The sequence below is a fragment of the Ambystoma mexicanum genome, chromosome 3q (genome assembly GCF_040938575.1).
Source record: "Ambystoma mexicanum isolate Mex_15411 chromosome 3q, UKY_AmexF1_1, whole genome shotgun sequence".
Taxonomy (NCBI): Eukaryota; Metazoa; Chordata; class Amphibia; order Caudata; family Ambystomatidae; genus Ambystoma; species Ambystoma mexicanum.
In genome coordinates this window covers 401846548-401861655 of record NC_090926.1, presented here as the reverse complement: position 1 = coordinate 401861655, position 15108 = coordinate 401846548, and the positions used below count along the sequence as shown (strand labels likewise).

The 15108-nt window shown below is 46.4% G+C and overlaps 1 protein-coding gene across 2 annotated transcripts in view; it reads right to left on the bottom strand.

The window, feature by feature from the left end:
• The window catches only part of MRNIP (MRN complex interacting protein), a 1002312-nt gene that overhangs the window by 891910 nt on the left and 95294 nt on the right, over positions 1-15108 (bottom strand). Inside the window, exon 1 of one of the 2 annotated variants that reach the window (XM_069654097.1) lies at positions 4590-4665. The exons of the other annotated variant lie outside the window; for it this stretch is intronic. The gene's annotated coding sequence lies outside the window, so the exon portion shown is untranslated. Of the gene's footprint in view, positions 1-4589; positions 4666-15108 lie in introns of those variants that run through there. 2 annotated transcript variants of the gene reach the window in all.

Below are 15108 nucleotides of genomic sequence, written 5' to 3'. Positions count from 1 at the left end.
ACTGTAGCAATGGTCCAATACAACTTTGCTGGATTCTCCGGACACATTCATTTCATTTTCTGTACATTGGACATGAGCATCCCGAGTCTCAACACGCTGCGTCTGAATTAATAGTTCCTCCATCGCCTCCATAGTGTAAATGGTCTGGCAAGCATCATCTCTCATTCGCTTCACTGTCTGTGTATGTATAGTTCGTAGACCCACGGGTAACTAGAGGACAGATTGGAAAAGGGATGTTCAGTTTAAACACAAGATAAAGTATAGTACAATTGACTTTAAAAAAAACATAAAATAGTCCCCAGCACAAAAACATTTCTAAAGTTATGAACGGTTTGTAACTAACCTTATTTTTGTTTCTTTTCTTTGCAACTTTTTTGACTCGGCCTTCAACATCTGTACGCTGTTGCTCCGATACGTATCCGCATGTCTCCCCTTCCTCTTGCGCTGCCTCGACTATATTTTCTGTATCCGCGTAGACAGCACAGAATGATGCTCCATCGACTCCCTGAAACATAGTATTTTCATTACTGTGTATCAAAATATTGTTAGCATAAAACACACGTGAGGACGAACACACATGTACATCGCAGTAGCCAAACACGATTTAAACATTGTGTGGAACAATCAAACGACAAGTATTCGAGCTCTGATGACCTAGTTCGATGGAGCTGTCAGTATCCATACCTCTGGCTCTGCATGGACTGCCACGAATGATTGTATTGAAGAGGAGGCATCAGCAACTCCCTGAAACACAGTACTTGCGTGAGTATGGTTTTCAATATCGTAAACATAACACACACTTGGGGTCGACGGCACAGGTACATATAAAGAGATAACCACAAATGTTGCATTGTCTAAAAGAATCAAGGAATATTTAAAAATGATCAGATTTAATCGACTTATTTCTCCGATTTCTTTACATCTGCATCATCTAAATGGGATCTTGTGATTGTAGTGGAAGCTCCATCATCTCTCTGAAACACAGTACTTGCGTTAATAGGGAAGAAAGTATAGCAAATGGAATCACGTTATATGATCACGCTCCATGGAGCTGTCAGTATCCATACCTCATGCTGCTGAAGAATATCTAGGGCTGTTGTCAATGTGGTGCGCACTTTCGAAAGCTGTTGCGCCGATTCGTATCCGCATGGTCCTGCTTCCACCGGAATTACTTGAATGTCAGGCTCCACATCAAGTGCGTGGGTTGACGATTCAACAACTGCCGGAAACATAGTATTTGCATTAGTAAGGATTACAATATTGAAAACACAACACACGCTTGGGGTCGACCGCACAGGTACATATCAACGGCTAACCACAAATGAAACATGGTGTAGAACAATCAAACGACAAGTGTTCCAGTCCTGATGATCACGGTCAGTTGAGCTGTCAGTATCCATAACTCGGGCTGCTGAAGAACATCTAGGGCTGTTGTCAATGTGGTGGACGCTTCAGCATCTCCCTGAAAGACAGTACTTGCATTAGTATGGATAACACTAATTATAATTGAAAACAAACACCAGGGGACGACAAGTAAGGTGTATATCAATTGGAAAGCACTAACCAAACAATTGGTAAAATAATCACACAATACATACAAACTATTACTTGACATGCATAAAACAAGTCTGTAGAGGAATAGCCAAGTAGGATTACCTGATACGCGCTAAAAGTGGTTGATAACTGCGAGCATGTGACGGAAGTAGAATGTTCTTGCTTCAGATTCAAGGGATAGTCAAGAAGTTGTAAAGGTAAATTATTGTTTGATAATGAAATGCCAATATTTAAAATTGTCATGTAAGGAGACAGAATACTTGAGTAATGCGCAATATAGCACAGTTCCCTGTGCCCATATATATATTTCGTTTGTGGGTTATGAAATCTAAAAACAATATATTGATAAATGTCATTATTCAAAAAGCTATACACTCATATCAATGTCGAAAGTATTACAAATTGGAAACAACACCTAAAATATCAATGAATCCATTCGGCTACATACACACTACCGCAAGGCCTAAAGCTAAAAACGGACACTTGACTCACCAGTGGCGGATTGTGGACGAATAGAGTGGGAATAGCGTTTGCGAGCAATTTTCGTGTTGATCGCCGTTTATTCGTCTTTGTTACCCAAGATGTGGTGTACATGTTCGAGGGAAAGTGCCAGCTGCAGATGCGGTATCGATCACCACTCTTGTCTTCAAAGACTTGTTGGACTCTACTTTCCAGCTCATCCAGTGGATATCTGCAATGTCTGACCCATTCTCTTATTCGATCAACAGTTTTCGGGAACAAATGCATTGTAGTGCCTTCAGATTTAGCATGGGTCTTTGAAGGGCAACCGCTAATCAAACAGGCAGGCATTGTTGAAAATTCTGAAAAGTAAATATCAACATTATTATAAAACGCCAGAACTATACCAGTTCATCATGGGCGGCTTAGTATTTGCATAAATTAGACATTTTTTAAATTATGTGACTAAACTCTGAACATGTGACTCGTCCCTTGGATGTTCTGTCTTGCACGAAAAGGAACCATGCTTACATTATAGACTGGACCCCCGAAGGATGCAATTCAATGACAATTGACACAGATGAAAATAAATAGATCAATTGATAGCATAACAATTGAAACTCAAGTCAAAAGCAATGAGACCAATGACCATAGCTCTATTGGGTACTGTAATAGCAAATAGATTGAAATGTAAAAAAGACCGAAATATGACTAGGATACATGGCCTTACCTTGACCAACAAACAGTTGGATTCAGCAGGCCGAGCAGTATGTTGCAGGAGAACAGGTAGATGGCCACAGGTAGCACACTGACGAGTTTGCTCGAAGCGGTCACAGATAGCTTGGCGACGAGCAGATTAGCATAGATCTCAGTGCTTCTCAGGTAGAAGGTTCAGGAGTTGACTTGCAAAGCACAAAGATGTTCTCATGAGACATATCAAGTGGTTTATAAAGTATTAGAAACAGGGGTGTGTTTGTGAATGAATGACGTGTGTATGTTGTGGTATTATGTTTATTGCAGGGGGGCGGCCTGCCTCAGGGGAGGCCTGCCTGGAGGCACGGGGTCTGAGGAAGCCATGTGAGCGATGGCCCCTGGGCGTGGGATACCTTTTGAAGTGTACATGCTGTTTGGCACCTTGGCCGTTTGCGCCCGTCACAGCCCCCCATGCCAGCGCTCATCCCGGAGTGCGAACCGCCTTTGATAGAGGGGGTGGGATGGATGGGCCTGGGGCGTGCAGATAAGGCACAGGAAGACTGCTGAATGGAGACACACTTATGTGGATTGCAGGGGGGCGGCCTGCCTCAGGGGAGGCCTGCCTGGAGACACGGGGTCTGAGGAGGCCATGTGAGCGATGGCCCCTGGGTGTAGGATACCTTTTGAAGTGTACATGCTGTTTGGCACCTTGGCCGTTTGCGTCCGTCACAGCCCCCCATGCCAGCGCTCATCCCCGGGTGCGAACCGCCTTTGATAGAGGGGGTGGGATGGATGGGCCTGGGGCGTGCAGATAAGGCACAGGAAGACTGCTGAATGGAGACACACTTATGTGGATTGCAGGGGGGCGGCCTGCCTCAGGGGAGGCCTGCCTGGAGACACGGGGTCTGAGGAGGCCATGTGAGCGATGGCCCCTGGGCGTGGGATACCTTTTGAAGTGTACATGCTGTTTGGCACCTTGGCCGTTTGCGCCCGTCCCTTGCCCTTATGACATTCGCGTAGATGGGAACACTGAGCAGGACACGGGGCATCCATTTTTGTACCCCCTTTCCACTCCATTTTGTTGACCAGGCCTCACTGCGATAGTACAGCGCGCAGAGCACATGGCCCACAGCCTCGTTCCCACTCTGACTGGAAAACTCCAGAGGTATTTGCAACAGCTAATAAATGTAACACATCACTCTCTGAGATCACGGTCCTGCATGTGAACCGGCCTGAACCAAGTACATGGCTCGTTCATCTCCACAAACGTGTCCTTGCCCACGCACCCTCACCAGTGGAAAGTTACTGCCATTCTGACCCTGTGTCCCTGCAAGGTATTCTCTTCATGTGCCAGACCACTGTCCACGCCATGATGGCCACCTAGCAGATCCCCAACTAACATGAGACCCCTACTGCAGTATATCGTTGCCTATCAATAACAAATGCCACATATCGGAGATTCTTGTGAGCACAGACCCACACTTCAAACACTGTATTATAGTGGTCAAGACCCTTGACCTAAGGCCTGTATAATCCAATGTTCATTGATAGTATTGATATATGTGTGACTTTTATAGAGACATAACCGACTGAAAGACTTCGAACAAGTGTTATTTAGTGCATGCATTATTGATAATATATTATGTTAGCTTAGATAGTGACCACCCCGCTTCACAGCGACCTGAACTTCACCCATTCCGAGCACAGGTGTCTGACGTCCATCCTTGAATGGAGACACACTTGATTGATTTAAAAAATCGAAACAACCGTTGTTAAAATATATGTGGTATTTTGTAGCTTATTTTGATGACACAAAAATACAAAAGTTTACACATTGTACAGTTCAGGTTGCAGCACAGCGAGAGAAAATCCCCTTTACTGACCGCTGTCACTCAGGAAAGTTTCTCTTATGGCACGAACGGCACACGCAGTTATGACTCTTCGAACGCTGTATCCAAGCCTCCCGTGAAGCCACCATGTAAAGCAACGATAGGCCACCAGCCTGTACCACCTGTGAAAAGGAATGAAACAAACTGTTTTTAAATGACCAAGATAAGTTTAATAAACGTTTGTTGTCAATGGCAATTCTTGTAACTAATGGCATTCTGCTCGGGCAAATGCTATCTAGACACTGCACACTATTGAAAGACTTTCATTTGTTACAATGATATGTAGATGTAATTTTGGATATAGTAGAAGACCATGAAATAGGAGTGGCATCACAAGCAGAGTATACTTACTCGTTACTCGGATTACGAGGACGAACAGTTGCGCGAAGTTCGTGCATAAGCACTATCATTATCCTCAACACGGACAGTGTGAGGCAGGCTGCCCTAAAGTCTGGCAGCTCGTTGATGCATTGCGGTTGTGGCTCGCCTTCTGAAATGTAGGCCACGCATCTCGAGTTTTCACAGCAGCAGCAGTTCTCCTCCTCAGTCGGCATTAGCTCGCACCGATTGCATGTGCACCAGGTGGAAACACCGTCCATGCGACTAGGTCCAGTGTCTTCATCCGTTGATTCGTCCTGCCAACTGCTGTCCGAAGCCCCATCGTTTTCGCGTGTTTCCCTTTCCAGTAGTTCCTCCTCGGTATACTCGGGCTCGTACATGTAGGGCATTATTGTATCCATTGTGTGTTGCACAAACTAAAATAATTGATAGCGGTGGTACTGGTATCTGTCCACACGGGCTACAAGCAACGAAGGTAGCTGACCAGAGCACAGAAACGAGTCGCAGAATACTCAAAGTAACACACAGAGAGGAATGTAATCGAAAATCTGCTGTGTGTTGTGAAACGGTCTGTTTATACTTATTGAGGAAAGAGGCGTCCTGCCATTTCCATGGCGACACTTCATTAGCTGAACAGCAGCGAATGTTGACACGAGACGTGCTTTGGAGTTGTGAAATGGGCGGTACGCGTCTGATGATGACAGGATCAGGGGCGGGGGATATGATTTAGTGCCGCAAAAGCAGGTCAGCCAGGGCGATGGGGGAAATGATAGGATTATCACAAAATGGCAGCTCCCTGGTGCCTGTTTTCGCGTGCGTTTAAAGGACGAAAACTCGGGTATGGTCCATAGAATTTTTCTAAAATCGAGCGACTTAGGCTTAAAAACACATGGCCGACCCGTAGGGGCAATAAAAAATTTTGACCGAACCATTCCTTTAATTACCGGGATCGAGAAAGGATACAGGAGCACTTCCGCAAAGGTGGAACAATTCAAAGGGGGGCGGCAAACATAATGGCCTACCCAGACTATACCCTGATGGTGCAGCGGAGTCGAATGAACTTTGGGGCGGTCAAGAGGAGATTGAAAGAAGCGGGCCATAAGTATATGTTGCTTTACCCGGCGAAATTGAAAGTCTTCCACAAAAACAGAACCTTATTTTTTGAAACTCCAGAGGATGCCCTGGGATGGCTCAATACGCAAGGTTGCCCACAGGAGCCGGACATCCAGACGAAAGGAGGAGATGGAGGAGATAAGTAATGCGCAGAGGGGGGGGGGCACCTGAAGTGGGTGCAGCTTGAGACTATGGGACTTGACTATAGTCAGTGATGCGGCCCGTTGGCCGGTAAAACCAGTTTGGAATAGAAAATGAAACACGAGCACTGTGATTATTGCTTCATTAAGGAGCCTTGCAGAGGTAGTCTGTACACCCCCATCTAGAGATTAGTTAGGTCGCCAATAGTGTGGTGACACCCTGCTGGGGTCTTGGCCTGGGGTTCCAGGGTAGGTCCAAATGCAGGGGAGCCTGAGATCCAGGAATGGAGCTGGGCATTTAGGGTAGAGTGGGGAGGGGGAGGGGGAGGGAAGGGGTTGTGTGCAGTGGTTTATTGTAGTTGAGGAAAGGGAAGCGGGAGGGAGAAGGCAAGGGAAGTTTGCAGTATTTGTAGTTTTAGGAAGTTTGAATTGGGGAATGAGCCTAGGTAGACTGAGACGGAAGTGGGATCTGGACTGCACTGGTGGGAGGGGAAAGGGAACTCTCATAGACCATGGGGGATCTTAAGATAATTACGTGGGATGTCAGGGGACTTAACAGTTATCTGAAAAGGAACAAGGTGATATTGTACCTGCGCAGACAAAAGATAGATATTGCACTGTTGCAGGAGACTCACTTGACACGGGAAAAAATGGAAACGATTGCGAATAAATGGAAAGGGGTTGTGGGGGGCTCAACATACTCTGCTTACGCTAGAGGGGTACTCATCTGGGTGGCACCGCACGTCCCGTTTCAACTGTTGCAGGAGGTGGCCGAAATGGATGGGAGGATGGTAATATTGCGGGGACTATTGGAGAATACAGAGATCAGTATTATAAATACATATGCCCCCAATCAGAATACGGCAGCGTATTTCGGGACTTTATACAACAACCTTAGCTTGTGCATGGGTAGTGCAGTGATTTGGGGAGGGGATTTTAATTGTGTACTAAACCCCAGGGTAGATAGGTCGGCTGGCAAGTTTGAGAGACCCACTCCAGCGGCAAAAGCACTGCAGACACTGCTAGACGACTTTGGTCTGGCAGACGTATGGAGAACGAAACACCCCCAAGAAAGGCAATATTCACACTACTCCGCCCCGCAGCAGATACATACGAGGCTGGACTATGTCTTTGCCACGGCAGAAGTATCAATGGATATTACTCAGGCAGAATATAAAGCGAGGTTCCTCTCGGACCACTCGCCCCTGGTTCTCGGGTGGCAATATTGCCCTCCGAGAGCAAGGATTCCTACATGGCACCTCCGGGCAGAGGCTCTTAAGGATCCGGTGTTCAGGGAGGATATACGGGAGGAGATTATAAATTACTTTGAGGAGAATACGGGTAGCGTTGACTCGGCAAGCACATTATGGGAAGCCTTCAAGGTAGTGATGAGAGGGGTGGCCATAGCTAAATCAAAAGGCCTGCAAGGGGGGATTGTGGCTGAACTACAAGAAACAGAAAGGGAACTAGATAGGGCATTAAATAAAGGGGGCAGACGGACGGAGCTGATACTCAAACTGCAACAGAAATGTGCGGAACAATGGGACAGGCTGTGCAACCTTAACTATAAAAAATATATAGAGAGACAGCATGCGGGAGGTAATAAAACAGGAAGGCCTTTGGCATGGTTATATAAGAGTGAAACTCCCAGACCCACGATCAGAACGATAACTAGAGACGATGGTACTGTAGCGGACACCCAGGAGGGAGTTAATCAGGAGTTTGCGGATTATAATAAATTGTTATATGGGGATGAGGAGGGAAGTAGTCATGAGGAGATAATGGAAATATTAGAAGACTTAGGACTGCCTAGAATAAGTGTTGAGGAAAGAGAAGAGCTGGATGCACCGATCACTTTAGAAGAGTTAGAAGAGGTGGTGAAGCAGCTGCCTACGAGTAAGACCCCGGGGGCAGACCGATTCCCTAGCGAGTTTTACAAAGTTTATAGGGCAGAAGTGCTCCCCCCAATGTTGGAAATGCTGAACGAGGCGTTTGAGGTAGGATGGTTGCCGGAGTCACTAAGGGAAGCGATCATAATACCGCTTCCCAAACCTAACAAGCCGGGCCATAGCTGTGGCTCTTATAGACCGCTGTTGATGTTGAACCAAGACAGCAAGATATTGACGGCAGTCTTGGCAAACAGACTGCGGAGAGTTATTGATAAACGTATACACCCCGATCAGATGGGCTATGTCCCGAACAGAAATATAACACGTAACCACAGACGACTCCACCGGATTGTCGAATGGGGAACTAAGCATGAAGGTGAAATGGCGATCGTGTCACTAGACGCGGTTAAGGCCTTTGATTCGGTCAAGTGGCCATGGCTGCTAGCAGCCCTGGTGGGTTACGGATATGTAAGATGGGCGAAAATGCTAAACAGTGAACCGCTGGCTAGGGTTAGAACAGGAGCAGTGATATCTGAAAGATAGCAACTCAGCAGAGGCACCAGACAGGGATGCCCGTGGTCCCCAATGGTCTATATATTAGCCCTAGAGCCCCTAGCTATATACCTGAGACAGCAATACGACACTATAGGTATTGAGGTAGGAGGGGAACGACACTTGCTTTCCTTATATGCAGATGACTTGTTACTGTACTTGAAGTACCCGGAAGAAAATCTTCAATATATCCTGGTGGTGATGGAGAGATACGCGGGGCTGTCTGGGATAGCGGTGAACCCTCAAAAATCTAGTATGTTCCCGCTAGGCAGTTACAAGGGAACTCCTGGGGGGAGACTGCCGGTGTTACAAATACCATGGGCGGTGATTACCTTTCGGTACCTTGGGATAGATGTGTACCATACGGTTGAGGAAGAACATAGACACAATACTGAGGTGGCCATTGTGAAAATCGAGAAGTGTATGACATTTTGGGTGAAGCTGCCCCTAGCGATGATGGGACGAGGGGCAATGCTGAAAATGGTGGTCCTACCCAAGCCCCTGCATTATTTTGGGAACATTCCATACCTGATAACCAAGAGGTTTTTCACTAAACTGAACATCTTGTGTAGGGACTTCCTATGGCATGGTACCCGGAACAGGGTGGCGCTGTGGAAGCTGCAGAACTTTTACGAAAAAGGGGGGATAAAACTGCCTAATTATGAGGATTATTATGTAGCGAGCCAGCTGCAATACTTTGCCAAATGGCTCTCAGACAAAGTGACCCCCGAATCTAGGCTGTTTGGTCGTGATTGTGCCCCATTTTATTTAAGAGAAAAGATCTGGCTGCCCAAGGCAGAAATGGGAGAGCGCCCTGAGATGATGAGGCTTGGGTGGAAGATGTGGCGCCAGGCGTGCCTGATGATGGGGAACTCACTCCCATGCTCCCCGCAGATACCGTTAGCTACACTGGCAGGGGGAGATAAGCAATTGAGAATGATAATAAGGACCCACTGGGAATCGGCAGGGGTGTTAACGATGGGAGATATCTGGCGAGAGGGGACTATTATGGATTTTGAAGTACTAGGGGAGGAGACGGGATTACATACGGGCCAGTATATTAGATATCACAGAATGGTGCAGAAAATTAGGAAAACATGGCCTGAAACAGTGTTGGAAGAAGAACCAGACGATATTATGGATGTAATATATGATGTAACGGAAGGGGGACATGACATTTCTGGACTGTACGAAATGATGATGTCAAAGGTCGGGAAAGAATTAACGCAATTAAGACTAGACTGGGAGGCGGAAGTGGGGGCCTCGATAGAGGATGGGATGTGGGAACGGGCCCTGGGATACCACAGAAGGCCAGACTGAAACCGATACAACTGTATATCACACATAGGGCATATATGACACCTCAAAAAATATCTAGGTTCGATAACGCCAGACAAAAGGCATGCCCCAAATGTGATGAGGAAAATGCTGACATGGTACACATGTTTTGGTCATGCCCAGTGATTGAGCGTTTCTGGGGTGAAGTAGCACAGAGACTGGCGGAAAAAGGGATCACTATTGTCATAGATACAGCCTGGGCCTGCTTGCTAGGGGGGTTCCCTAGAGCACAGAAACTTAAACATGTCAGTAAACTGAAGGACTTAGCATATGTGCTTGCAAAAAGGAGGATTGCCATGGGGTGGAAGACATGCCACAGGCCACGGGTAGAGGTGTGGTGGAAGGAGTTGCAGAAATGGGCGGAGGCAGAAACCACGGTATGGCAAGAGGCGAGCAATGTAGGGGGAGAGGAGGAGACAGGAACCCAGATGGCATGGAAATCATTAATAGCGGAATTGTTTGGAACAGCACAAGATCTGTCGGAATCCATGGAAGTGAGACCCCACCATGTGAGGCAGACACAAAGCGCTTGAAATAAATAGGCTCGTAATGGGGGGGTGGGATATGGGGAGCAGTGACCAGAATTAAACGATGAACAATTGAACTGTTGATATATGCACTGCGTGTTTGGTTTGTATTGTTGTTGGTTTGAATAAATTAATAAAAGCTATTTTAAAAAATATATATACTACCTTGAGCAAGAGGGGGGAGATGGCGGTCCGGATGCCAGTTAGGCTCCAGATGTCGTCCTGGATTAGGTTGACTATGGTGATTATGGTTGCCCTGTCCAGCCGATACAGGGTGTGCATCTGTGTGTCTGTGAGGTTCCAGGGTGTGGCCCTTATGCCGGTTATGGGTGGCTGCCTGTAGGGTGCTACCTGCTGGCCATTGTTCACCTGGATGGCCATCATCATCCTCCTTCTCCTCCTGCGTCTCTGCCGCCTCCTATGCCTGTCTACCTCTTCCAATTCCAGCTCATATTGCATCCCTGCATGCAGGGCCACCAGCTCCATAATTGCTACTGCAGCTGCTAGCATGGTTGTGTTGGAAGGTGTGTGCGGTGTGGGTGTGATCCTTTTGAGAATTCAGTGCTCAAGGTGTGCAGCTGAGCTGATTATGGCCACCTGTGGCCTGTTGCTGCACACCTGAGACTGCTTAACGCCTGCTCCGCAATATTGGTATTTCCGGCGCGGTTTTCACAGTGGCACCAGCATTTTTATGCCGGTGTTTCCGTGTTGATAAAAGTCGTAATTATGCCATACTATCGTTGTGCCGGTGTTTCAGGCAGTGCCTTCAGGGATTGCCGCTGTTGTTGTTTACGGTGCTGCCGACAACAGTAGCACCTTGGGTCATGTTTGCGGGTACAGAGTTTCTGGCATCGCGGGTCATAGTGTGCCGGTCCAGAAAAGGGTGCCGGTACGGTGCTACCTGCACTGTTATTTCCGGACTGCCACACTTGTAATGAGAGGCATAGTGACCCTTTTGTTTCTCTCATTTGGTTTTCCCCAAGTTTGTATGGTGGGTCTCAGACCCCAAACCACTGTCAAGGGCAGGGCCTTTCTTCTCTTGCCCAACAGTGCATTTGGTGTCCCAACTCTCACCCTGGGCTCACCCACTAGCTTCCTGTGTTTCTGCGGTTTTCCCCGATTCCTCGTCAGGTGGTTCTCTGGCTCTCGTGTCTCTCGCGGCCACTTCAAGCACCTCTGACAGGCGTTCAGTCTTCGGTTGGGGTTACAGCTCCCCTGGCACTCGGAAAGCACAACTTGCTTCCTTGCATCCTGCCACGGCCGCCACAGAGCTGCCCTGAGCATGCTGTACACCTGGTTTCCTTCTCACTGGTACCTCGCTCTGCCTTCCGCTGGAAAACTCCATGTTTTGAACCGTGCTGGCCCAACTGGATTGTCTGAACAACTAGACTGCTGGTATTGGTTTTCCTTAGGAGTAATCATTACTACTCCTTGCCTCTTCCGTGTCAGTTTGTCATGTTGTTTTCCATGTGATATTAAAGAGGTTGGTGTTGGTTCTCTTCAGGAGTAACCATTACTACTCCTTGCCTCTTCGTCGTTAAAGTTTCTGTCATGCTGTTTTCCCTGTGGCTAGAGGTTGTGGGAGTTTGTTACAATATGCCATCAAGGCATGTGGAAGGGAGGGAACATCCCTAAAACAGAATGGGGTATATGTGACTTCCTCTGACAATGCCATGCCATCCCCGTCAGGATCACCTTCAACCATGTGGTCCACCCTCAGGTAGCCGCCCCCAGGGTCAGGATCAAGTAACGGCTGCCGTCCCCTGGCCACATGAGGAGAAGCTAACCGCAAGGGAAGGGTGACAGCATCATTAGATTCATCACAGTAGCTTTGCTAGATGAGGGGGGGATAGCTCAGGGGCAACGCATTTGTCTTGGAAGCAAGACAACGCAGCGCAACACAGGTTTGAATTACAATCCTGCACTTAGAAACCAATCTCTGGTATTAAGTGCGTTATAAAAGAACAATTATAATTATAAAAAGAGGGTGGATTACGCGAATTGGGCCAACTATATGAGGAAGGGGTACCTCTTACCTTTGAGCAATGCAAAAGTCCTTCGCAGTGACTGAATCTGAGAGATTTAAATATATGCAACTTACACTGGTCATCCCACCCTGAGACTAAAAAAGGAGGAGGAAGCACATGACGCATTTTAAAATGTTAGTGTCATTTGACCTTTCTTGTCACAAGATCTCGAATATATATAAAATATTAATGCATGATACAGGCGAGGAGATGATGGCATATATAAAAAGGTGGAATGAACTGGGTCGCACAATACCGAACACATCTTGGGAAATCATATGGAAGAGGCCCTCTAGTGGAACCAGTGATTACATTGCAGTAAAAAATAAAGAGAAAATAAATGAAGGGGTAAAAATAATGCAATACAAAAATAAAGAGGGTAAAAAACAGTGGCAGAATGAAAAAATAACGAAATATAGGCCATTATCTAGTAATGCAGGTTTGAGGTTAAATAGGGAAACAAAAAGTCCAATTAGACTTCAGTTAAAAATGTCGATATTTATTTAAAAGTTATTAATGTTGCTTTATAAAATGTGTTTAGAAGTTTTGGGAGCGATAAAACACATAACCGCCTCTAGGACGTTCAGATGTACGACAATAATGGAGAACTCATACAAAGTCCTTTATAGGTGGTGTCTTACACCAGATAGATTGCACAAAATATATCCCAGTTTCTCCCCAGTGTTGGCGAGGATGCTCGCATATAGATTCATGGGACACATATGGTAGCAGGGCCCTATACTTAAACCCTACAGAAAAGCTGTTGCAAATTTGATCCCAAGAATTGTGGGCATTCGGCTTCCTCTATACCCGCTGGTGATCCTATCGGGAGTCTGTGAGAAACCAAAGGGTATTCTCACGCCTACTGCCCTTGGATCCTCTGTGCAGGTGGCCAGGGAAAAGCCATCGCTCTTGGATCCGGACCATGGGGGTGGAGAAGCGAGTGAGGAGCACCTGGGTGGAGGGTCCTTGAGGATTGGGAGTGGGGAACCCTTGGCTGAGACATGGTATCCGCCTTTTCCCCACTGATGACAAACCTAACCCTCCCCTGACCTTTATGGGTTATTCCAAGTCAACCCCCCTCAGTTTTCAACACATGACATTTGAAAGTACTGGGGCGAGGAAAAGGCAACTAGGAGTAATGCACACCAACATGCACCACTTTGGTACTGAGACGAGGAATAGGGCCTCAGAAGAGTACGATTGTAAACATCAGGCATGTCTCGCTAACAAGGCTAACTATAGGCAGGCAATTAATGGAAAGGACACACATTTGCAAACCCTTTACACAGCTAAGGTGTATAAAAGGGGTGTGTGAAGGAGAGTCAAGAGAGACGCGGATGGGAGCAGATGGAAGCCATGCTGCAGTCGTAAAAGCACATGGAGGACAGCTTAGGGTTCGGTTGAGTGTGATGTTGGAACAGGAGCTCCATGGCGCAGAAACGAGGAACGGGAAGGAGGTCAAATGCGGGGTCGTCCTTCATTCCAATTAAGGAACTGCTTGTTCTCCCGTGGTGCTGCAAGAGCGCGAGAGTGTCAGGGGGGCAGAGTGAATCTCCCTGGATGGAAGTCATCAGGTTTGTGGCGTGTGCAATGCTGAAGAAGACTTCCAAGTGAGCGGGTGTGTTATTCAAAGCGAGAAACCTGGTGTTACTGTAACCGCGAGCTTCGGGAAGTGAATCGCTATTGTCAATGATGCCTGACACGGATATAATGTAGCGGAGTGGTCGCATGCCTTGTTAAATAAACAAGCACATTTTCGAAAAGCCTCCTAAACGTTACAAATCCTTCCTTTATGAACTAATTAAGATTGTTGAAGTGGTCGCGTACCTGAAAGGGACATTTTCAAACATCTTCAACAACAGAATGAAAGTACTGAAAGCAACGTATATTGAATACCGAATTAGTGCACTGTGAATACCGTATTAAAAGGAAATGTAAAGGAAATAAATGCACACTGAATACCAAACTCAAAAAGAAGTTTGACATTAATGCAGACCAATAAAACACTGAATGCTGAATACATGCTGCACACCAAACGAAAATTACTGCTACCCTCTTTGACACCTTGATCAAATATTTGCAGGTATGCGATCCCTTTATTGCGTTTATTAGTTCTGATGATTACTGCCCTCTGATTCCTCAACAATGGAAATGGTTCTCATTATTGTAGCTTGGAAACGTGATTGGTACAGCATGCGGATGCGCTGATGGTGACTTACCTTGTAGAATCCCTAGAATTCTAAGCCCTCATATTGAATCCCCTCCGACTAATACATTTCACCTCAATGCCTCTTTTCTAAATTTGCTTTTCTCTTTTTCAATTATTCTATGGACTGATAAGCTTAAATTTATGAAATGTTTCTCTCCTGATATGCTTCTTCCTTGCCGATTGTTCGATGTATTTTTGTTGTTGTTGGCTTGAAATGAAATAAAAATGTAAAAGAATAAATAAATAAAAGAAAGTGGAGATAATTGAGGCTGAGCTGGCCGTTAAGGATGATGATATAGAGATCCGCCCTTAAGGTTAATGATATAGAGAACAATGAGGGGACGTGCAATCTGAAATGTTTGGTATTGCAGAAGGA